The sequence below is a fragment of the Callospermophilus lateralis genome, chromosome 4 (assembly GCF_048772815.1).
Source record: "Callospermophilus lateralis isolate mCalLat2 chromosome 4, mCalLat2.hap1, whole genome shotgun sequence".
NCBI lineage: Eukaryota > Metazoa > Chordata > Mammalia > Rodentia > Sciuridae > Callospermophilus > Callospermophilus lateralis.
In genome coordinates, this window is record NC_135308.1 from 165,708,543 (window position 1) to 165,718,405 (window position 9,863).

A 9,863-nucleotide genomic window follows, 5' to 3' on the forward strand; every position below is an offset into this window, starting at 1 on the left:
TGCAAGTCCCTTCCGCCTCCCAAGCCGAGCAGGGACCTCGGGAGCTTCTTCTTCTTCTTTTTTTTTTTTTTTAAAGAGAGAGTGAGGAGAGAGAGAGAGAGAGAGAGAGAGAGAGAGAGAGAGAGAGAGAGAGAGAATTTTTTTAAATATTTATTTTTCAGTTATCGGCGGACACAACATCTTTGTTTGTACGTGGTGCTGAGAATCGAACCCGGGCCGCACGCATGCCAGGCGAGTGCGCTACCACTTGAGCCACATCCCCAGCCCCCCTTGGGAGCTTCTTATTGGCACGTTCTCGTGGCATAGGGACCCTCCCTCTTTTCCTGTGCACCAAGCCCCTGGAGAGCACTGATGTCCTGCCCACCCACCTGCGGCCCATCCAACAGCCACTGCGCAGCCGCTGGACATGCTCTTGCAGGGGTGACCCCAGGTCCACCTGGTCAGTCCCTGGGCTGCCTTTGGCCTCATCTAGAGGACTGGTCTGAGGTTGGCTTTTCTTCTCACCTCCCAGGGGTCCCCCCAGCCCAGGGTGGAGGGCCCTGGAGGCTGGGCGGCCAGCTGTCGGCTGTCAGTTGGAAACACAGGAGCAGAGGCTGTGGGGAGCAGCGATTTGGGTTTCAACAGTCCTTGGCCCCCTGAGCCCTGCAGGCTCCCACTCACTCTGTAGCAGGGCCGTCTCTGGAGTGAGTCGATTTGACAGTGTCCATTTGTGCTTCTTGAGCACCGACTGTGCCTGGCACTGGGGGTTCAAGACAAGCCTCCTCCCTGCCCTCCCAGTGCCAGGGGCACAGGAGGACCTAGCCTGGGGACAAGGCAGCCTGCCTGGGCCAAGCGACCCTCCCCACCTCTGCAGCCTGCCCTCTCCCTGGAATCCAACCCTGGAGTGGAGAATCCCCTTACATCTGTTTTCATTAAGGGTTGAGAAGCACCTGAGCCATGGCAGGCTGTGGGGAGAGTAGTTAGGAAGTGCTGTGGGCCTGCTTCCCTCTCCCAGAGTCCATTTGTCACCTAGAAATGGATCTGTAGATAGCACGGAAGCCAAACGCTGTTCATCTGGGAAATGTGCTCTTTGAGTGCATTAAAGACACTTTGAGTGCTTTTGGGTCAGAATATTCCAGATAGCACCAGTCGAGAGCCTGGGGATCAGGCCATGTGTCACCCTGGGCCTCTGCTCTTGAGCCCCCACCCAGGGCTGTCCAGCTACAAAGGCAGGTGAGGAGCTTGGCCGGGGAAGGGCTACCCTGTGTTCCCAGAGCTGACCGCAGAACGGCCCCTGGGAGAGTGGCCAGGTTGAGGTCATGGGGATGTGTGTGATTGGGGCTGGGAGACTGCAGGGCAGGCGAGAGGGGATAGCCACTTGGAGGACAGTGGACGATGGGAAGAGGAGGAAGCAGGCTGCCTGCTGAGTCAGGGGTGCCAGCCCTGGATGCTCAGGCCACTAAAGCCAGGGTCAGTCCCCAGGTGGGACGTCACGTGAAGGCCCTTCTCAGGGCTCCTGCTGAGGGCCTGCCAGCCTGCCGGGGCCTTGATGCTGGCAGGAGGTCCAGCAGCAGTGGCCACCTGCAGGGTCTCCTGTGGGTACACCTGGCAGACCCCACATAGAAGGAAAGTGACTGAGGCCATCACAGGTCGTACTAGGTGCCCACTGCCATGCCCACCCTACAGCCAGCGTCTCAGCTTGTCCATTGCTTTGGTCAGGATGTGGGCTGTGCTGCGGGGGCCTTGCTCAGCAGCCAAGGCTGCCCATCAGGCCTGGCCAGGACTCAGCAGAAAGCCTGGCCAGGGAGGCCCTGACCTGGCTGCTGGGGCCCTGGCTGTCCCCATTCTCACTGGCCCTGCACAGGGCAGCTCCCACACAGTGGCTGTGTGGGAGGGAAGGAAGGGGGCGCTGTCACCTCCCTAGAGAGGGAGCCAGAAGGATCGTTTCCTGGGCTGCCCTCTGCTCCTTAGAGGTAGAGCCGCAGGCCCCACCGTGGGGGCAGGGACCAGCAGGTGGGACCCCCTGCCCCTGCCAGAGAGCACAGCAGCCCACAAGGGGCCTCCTGCTGCTGGCCTGTGGGAGGACCTTGAAGGCCTGTGTGGGTGTGGACAGCAGCCCCCCACCCCTCTCCACACTGGGGGGGACTGGGAGCACCCAAGAGTGAAGTGAGCCCAGGGGACCCCTGCACTGGACTTGGGGCCCAGGGACCTGTCTCTACTCCCACCTCCCCCCAGGCCTGGAAGCCTCATGGGGAAGGAGCCTCCCGTTCTCTGGGTGAGCAGGTCCTGAGAGGAGGCGGAGGAGCAGGTGGGCAGAGAAGACATGCCAGGGTCCCCCGGGCCGGCGGAAGGAAGGCTGGGATGGAAAGGGGACCTCTTCAGGAGTTGGGAAGCGCTGACCTGGCGGGAGTCTGAGCACACAGGAGCCACCGCTGCCAGGCAGGCCCAGAGGACTTCTGATGGATGGAGAGGACAGCCTGCTTGGGTAATGAGAGGGTTTTATTCCTTTTTATTAACAAACAAACTCTTCATCAAAAGTGGGCGTCTTGTCAGGTTTCTAGAGTTTCAACCACTTATTAAAAATGAGCACTTTTTAAAACAGAGAAGGAATGAGGGACTGGCCGACTAGCTGCCTTCCTGGGAGCACTCAGGGACCAGCTCTAAAGAGCTTGTGCAGCAGCTTCCCTGAGCCCCAGGAGGAAAAGGGGGAGGAGGGGAGGAGGGAAGTGGGGGATGGGGGAGGGGAGGAGGCGGAGGGAAGAAAGGGAAAGGGAGGGGAGGAGGAGCATGGAGAGGAGGGTGGAGAGGAGGATGTGGGGAGAGGGTGGAGGAGGGAGGGGAGGAGGAGGAGAGGAGGAGGAGAAGGGAGGAGGAAGGGGAGGGGGAGGAGAGAGGGAGGAGGAGAGGAGGAGGGAGGGAGAGGAGAGGAGAGGGGGAGGAGGGAGAGGGGGAGAAGGAGGGGAGGAGGGGAAGGAGGGGAAGGAGAAGAGGGGGAGGGGAGGAGGGGAGGAGGGGAGAGGGAGGGGAGGAGGGGAGAGGGAGGAAGGGAAGGGGAGGAGGGGAGAGGGAGGAGAGGGAGGGTGAGGGGAGGAGGATGGGGAGGGAATGGGGAAGGGAGGAGGGGGAGGAGAGGAGGGGGGAGGAGAGGGAGGGAAGGAGGGTTGGAGTGGAGATGGAGGAGGAGAAGGGGAGGAGGGGGAGAGGAGGAGGGACGGGGAGGAGGAAGAGGGGGAGGAGGGGGAGGGGAGGAGGAGGGGGAGGGGAGGAGGAGGGCAGGGAGAGGAGGTGGAGGAGGCTGCTGGGCTGCAGGAGGGGAGAGCAAGAGGAGGGGCTGCCACCAGGGGCGCTGGCCAGAAGTCATCAGACCCAGCTCAGCAGTTAGCATACCCAGCTGGAGCCCCAAGAGCCCAGAACTGTGCCATCCAGGAACATCTGTGTCCCCAGTGATGCTGCCCCCCGTGCAGATACAGTCTGGCCTCTGGTGGTGGTCACTGCTGTGACCCTGTGGCCTATGGACGCCATCTGACCACAGGACAGGATTCCCTGCTCCAGCGTGGAGGGCTGGAGGGCCCAAGGCCCAGAGCTGAGGGCTGGGCAGGTGACCGGCCTTGGGGGGAGCCCATGTGTGTTTACCTGCCTGCCTGCCATCCATCGCCTGCCTGCCATCTGTCACTCAGCACTATCAGCCATCTACATGTGGTCCACGTCACTACCCGTGAGCCATGTCACCGAGTGCCTTCTGGCCTCCTTGTTTTGCACACACCCCTGTTGGTGACTTTGGCTGGGAACCATAGAGACCAAGCCTGCGTGTGTGGCCATGGCTGGGGCCTGCCCCGCGGCTCTCCCCCTGCAGCCCAGTCCTCCCCGGGTCTCGCTCCTTCTCCTGCACTTAGCCTGGCGCCTCTTTCAAGGCGAGTCTCCCGGGAACACACTCCCTGGGTGCTGCCAGCCAGGAAGTCCCTCTTTCCTGACCACTGGAAGGATCTCCGCTCTCCTCCTGGTCTGGGGTTCCCATCATCTGTTTTCAGGTCGTGGTGAAGTACGCCGCATACCGTCCCCATCTCCTCCATTTCCACAGCTATGGGCACAGAATACACTCCTATGTCACACTCACTGCCGTCCACCCTCAGGTCCCTGTCTGTCTGTAAAACCAAACTCCACACCCACTAAACAGCACCCCAGCCCTGGGCCACCCTGTTCTCGTTGCTGTGGGTCAACCACTGACCAGGTGGGGCCACCATCGCCCAGTGCCCGTCACTCTGTGGCTGCTCGTGCCCTCGGGGGATGCCTTCCAGGTCACAGCCCCTCCCCAGGAGTGCAGTGGCCTTCCACGGCGTCTGCAGCCCACAACCACAGAGCTGCTTCCTCGTCTTGGCTGCGGTGGACGCAGCCACCGTGGGCGTGGGGGGAGCGTGGGGGGAGCGTGGGGGAGCGTGGGGGGAGCATTGGTGAACAGGTCTCTCTCTGACACTGGACTTCGCCCATGGGGGGTGTGAAACCAAGTGGGACTGCCGGGTCACCTGGCGACTGGTTCCATCTGCTGAGCAGGTGCCCACTCTTCCCCACGGTGCTGGGCGGTTCCCTGCTCATGGACAGAGCCCGAATGCCCAGTGCTCCCCGTCCTTGGCACAGGGGTCCTCACAGGAGTGAGGGGACTGCTCCGAGTCCTGATCTGCAGCTCCTGGGGAGGGGGATGCCCAGCGTTCTCATGCACTTACTGCCACTTGCCCGTTTGCCTCGGGGGGCGTTCTGCCCACGTCCGTGGCCCACCTGGGCATCAGGCTGCTGGCCGTGCTGCTGGGCGGCAGGAGGCCTCTGTATTCCAGGAGGATTTGTTGGCTTTCCTTTCCTTAGTCTCCTTTTTGTTCTGCTCGTATTGTGACAAGGTCTGAATGCGTGTGTTTCTTTTGTCGCCCGCGTCTCGGTGCCTGAGAGTCACGGCAAGGCCAAGGTGGTGAAGCGTCCACCTGTGCTGGGTTCTAAGAGTTACAGCTTCAGGTCTCGTAGGTGGACCCCGATCCACTCTGAACGGACTCTTAGGCAGGGGTGAGACAACCTTACTCCCTCTCCTGTAGATGCCCAGTGTCCCCCACCAGTCCTAGAAGACTGGTCTTTCCTATTGAGTGGGCACAACACCTTACCCCCGCTGGACCAGGTGTGAGGGTTACTTAGTCCTACTTCATCAGTCTGTCTGTCCGTCCTCTAGCCAGTTCCTCTGTCTAGTATCACACTCCCCACCCCCACTCCTTCAATGTCCTGCTCTGTTTTTCCAGTCTCTGTTCTCTTCACTCCGTCTTGCAGGTTTCCCTCTTTCTGTCCTCCACGGTGTCCTGTCTCCTAAGAAGCCCATTGAGGACATGCTTCCCTCCTGTGCTCTTGACTCTAACCCTTCCTTTGGGTGCTTTCCTGAGATTCCGTCCCTCTGTCCCCGGTGCCCGTCTGTTCTCACATGCTGACTACTTATCCATCAGGGCTCTGAGATGAACACTCTTCTCCTGAATCCAAGTCTGGTCCTTCCGACACTCTCCCGTGTCTGGTGCTGATTCTTGCTCTTGGCTTTAAATTGGGCTTTTTGTCTCTTATTATGCCTTGTGATCTCTGGTACCATCCATGATGTTCTGGGACAAAGGAATCACGGCAGACGGGGCCGTGGCAACGAGGCAGCAGAGCGGGGGAGGCACGTCTGATATTCTGTGGTCAGCCAGTCTTCAGGGACCCTAAGGCTCCGGAAAGTCGCTTCTCAGGCACTTTATTTAGTGTTTAGACCAGTTTGTTCTGAAAACAGGGCCAGAGCAGCTGAGGTGCCATACACTGTTACCCAGGCCACAGTCGGAACATGGGCAACTCCGAATGCTGGGAGGGGGAGCAGCAGGGTCTCCAGCTGTGTCTGGTGGAGACGTGAGGTGGGGCAGCCACGTGGACGGCCGTCTGGTGGCTTCTTACTCTCACCCTGTGACTCAGCCATTGCATTCCTTAGTCTTTGCCCAAAGGAGCTGAAAACTTGTGTCCACATACCCAGCTGCACGCAAGCCGTCCAGCCATGAAGACCGGAGAACCTTAAATGCATATTGATAAGCCAAAGGAGCCCATCTGGAAGGCCTTGAAACAGGTACTTCCCCTGGGTGACCTTCCGGGAAAGGCAGATGGACAGAGCACCAAACGGAACTGCGTTCCATGGCTGCAGGTGGAGGCTGACTGGGGGACACAGGACTTGGTGACACTGTGGTGGTGGATCCCTGACCTGGGGCATTTGTCCAAACCCCTAGGACACCCAGCACCCACAGTGTACCCTGACGGGAACGATGGCCTTTGGTGACGGTGATGTGGGCTCATCCCTTGTAACAGACGCTCACTCATCTCTGGTGTGGTTTGAGGGGAGGCTGTGTGTGGAGGGCAGGAAGTCCCTGGGGACGCTGTACCTGCCTTTCCACTTTGTGGGACCCTAAAGTGATCTAGAATGTAGAGATTAATACAGTGAACACAGGGCCAGGTCCTGGGCATGAGGGGCCCCTCCAGCCACTGCTCCTGTCCTTGGGGCAGCACATGGAAAGCCCACAGGTAGGCGCCCACTCCCCGCTGTCTCCATGGGAAGCTCAAAGCTGCTGGGGTGACAGTGGGCAGAGTGAGGGCCCAGGGCAGGGAGGCAGCAGGAGGCCCTCAGACCCCAAGAGGAGAAGGGGACAAGAAGCCCAGGTGACCCCCTGAAAGGGCACCCCAGGTGCGCCTGACGGGGGAGGGCGTGAGAGCCCAGTGGGGGTGGCGGCCTGCAGACCTGGGTTGGAGGGTGCCTCGTCCAGGAGCTCAGCTGCAGGCGCTGCTCTTCAGTCACCCAGCTGCCGGGGACACCCAGCTGCCGGGGACACCCAGCCCCATTCCTTGGAGTCCAGCTGGGCACTGCTGTCTTCTCAGCCCTCTGCTTCTCAGTACCGCTCCCTCGCATGATGCCTGGTGGGGGAAGGGGGTCACCTGGGGACACCTCTGTCCTGGGCGAGATACTGTGGGCAGGAGGACCCGTCCACAGCTGTGCTGGCCCAAGCACTGAGCCAGGAGCCTGGAGGTCAGTGTGAGGCCACAGGTGTGAGACCCAGGTCCCTCAGGCCTGGCCACTTCTCTCGAGGAGACTTCCTTTTACTTTCTGAACCTCAGCAGGCCACTCCTGTCAGGACGGCTGTGGCATGTCACATGGGGACGGCCCCCTCAAGGCCTGCTCCCTGCGTGCTCCCGGATCCCAGGGCACTGTACGAGGAAGAGGATGGGTCGAGGACAACCCTGCGCTGTCTGTGACCATGCTGAGCCTGCCCTGCCGGGAAGGGCTGGCCAGTGGCACACAACCTGGAGGACGAGGGGACAAGGGCCTCGGCAGTTAAGGGGACGTTGGCAGAAACCAGTCACCAGAACTCCGAGTGTTTGCTGCACTGTTAGCAGGAGAAGCCGGCAGTGGCCTTGCAGCCTGGTGCTATCCTGGGCTCTGTCCTGGGTGCTGTGTCCTGGGCACTGTCCTAGGCACTGTCCTGGGTGCTGCCCTGGTCTCTGGCCTAGGTGCTGTCCTGTGCATTATCCTGGGTGCTGTCCTCAGGTCTCTATGACACTTGCTGTCCTGGGTGCTGTTTCCCGGTCTCTCCTCTGGGTGCTGTGCTGGATACTATCTCCTGTTCTCTATTCTGGGTGCTGTCCTGGGCTCTATCCTGGGTGCTGTCCTTGGCTCTGTCCTGGGTGCTGTCTCCTGGTCTCTTTTCTGGGTGCTGTCCTTGGTGCTGTCCTGGGCTCTTTCCTGGGTGCTGTCTCCTGGTCTCTTTTCTGGGTGCTGTCCTTGGTGCTGTCCTGGGCTCTGTCCTGGGTGCTGTCTCCTGGTCTCTTTCCTGGGTGCTGTCCTTGGTTCTGTTCTGGGTGCTGACTCCTGGTCCCTATTCTGGGTGCTGTCCTTGGCTCTCTCCTGGGTGCTGTCCTTGGCTCTCTCCTGGGTGCTGTCTCCTGGTCTCTTTTCTGGGTGCTGTCCTTGGTTCTGTTCTGGGTGCTGACTCCTGGTCCCTATTCTGGGTGCTGTCCTGGACTCTGTCCTGGGTGCTGTCCTTGGCTCTGTCCTGGGTGCTGTCTCCTGGTCTCTTTTCTGGGTGCTGTCCTTGGTGCTGTCCTGGGCTCTGTCCTGGGTGCTGTCTCCTGGTCTCTTTTCTGGGTGCTGTCCTTGGTGCTGTCCTGGGCTCTGTCCTGGGTGCTGTCATGGTGCGGTCTCCTGGTCTCTGTCCTGGTCCCTATTCTGGGTGCTGTGCTGGGTGCTGCCCTCCTGGGCTCCGACCTGGGCACATTCCTGGCCACACCTGCTTGGTTTGCAGTCTGGAGTGGGGGTTTCCTTTGTCATTCAGTCCTCCTGAGGCTGTGACTGGATTAACCTTGAGAGTGGACATAGGACAGGCTGCTGACAGTCTGACAAGAATGAATATTGACTCCTCGCTCCCGGGAGGAGGTCGGTTCCCCTGGACACGGACTGACCTTGCTTCGTGTGGATCAATTGAAGCCCCTTGGGTCAGTGATCTCAATGTTCCCTTCAGCAGCAGTCCGTGTCCCCTCCCACTGCTACCTGCCCTGGGACGCCATGCCAGGAGGCAGGCCTGTCTGCCCTCTGGTCACCATCGGGCAGGGCAATATCCCCTCACAGCCTCTGAGACCCTCCTGACTGATACGACCTGCGGCCCCTCAAGGAAGTTGGGGCCCATGCCCTGCAGGCAGCTCCTTGCGGGCCTCCTGGGGGACAGGATGGGAGACAGGAGAGAAGCTGCTGGACGCATCCCTCTCATGCGCTGGCAGCCTGTCCCTCCTCAGGGTGCAGGGCCACTCTGAGTGTGAGGAGCAGACAGGCCAGCTGTGGCGGGGAACGGAGTCCTGGCTCACTTGGATTCGCCCCAGCCCTTTCTGCCCTTACCAGGCCCAGGCCACCTCTGTCCCAGGCAGCCCAAGGGAGATGGGGAAGGGAGGGCCAGAGGTGGACGTTCCAGGGCACACAGCAGCCGTGCCTGGACTTTGGGTGTCCCATGCATGAGGAGCCCTGGGGTTGTTGGGGTGTGGGCTGTGGCCCTTGGAAGCACCCTAACTCTGGGGACACTCCTTCCCCTCCCAACCCTGTCTAAGCAGGACCCAGATCCTGGGGTCAGCAGCTCCCGTGAATTCACCAATCTTGGCCCCAGGACTCTGATTCTCAAGGAGCCCCAGACCTGGACTTGCAGAGCCTCACTGCAGCCAGAGCCCTTTAGCACTCGGGAGACGAGGCTGGGCCCCAGGCCTCCTGGGCCCGTCTCTCTGCCATGGCTGGACAGGTGCGGAGGGTCCTGTCATGCAGCTTTCCCAAAGGACACCACTAGAGCTGACCCCTCAGGTGAGGGGCCAGGACCAACCATAGGACCGCAGGAAAAGTGTCCCTCTGGTCAGTGGAGGTGAATGTGGGCAGCTGCCTGCTCAGGACCATCCTCCCCTGAGAGCATGTGAACCCTAAGGGTACCAGGAGGACACATAGGTGGACCAGTGGACACCTCCCCAGGGCGGGGGCTCCCTGGCCTCTGAACCAAAGAATCTCTGTGGAAACACACACCGTGGACATGAGGTCTCATGGAGAAACCCCGGGGGAGACGCAGGACCGAGAGAAGGTGGGGAGACAGGTGAGCTGGGCAGACTGGCCCCTGCCCTGTCCCTGCTTGGTGTGAGACAGTGGCCCCCTCACCTTCAGCAGAACAGAGGAGAGGATGGGGCATCTGCTGGCGCCCTCCCTCCCAGGGCAAGGGTCAATCCCGCAGGGCAGCAGAGCCCGGAGTGGCCACGGCTCACAGGAGCTAGGAGGCTGGGTGGCTCAGCCACTGTCCCCATTCAGGAGGGTAGGGGACCCTCAGCCAGTGCCC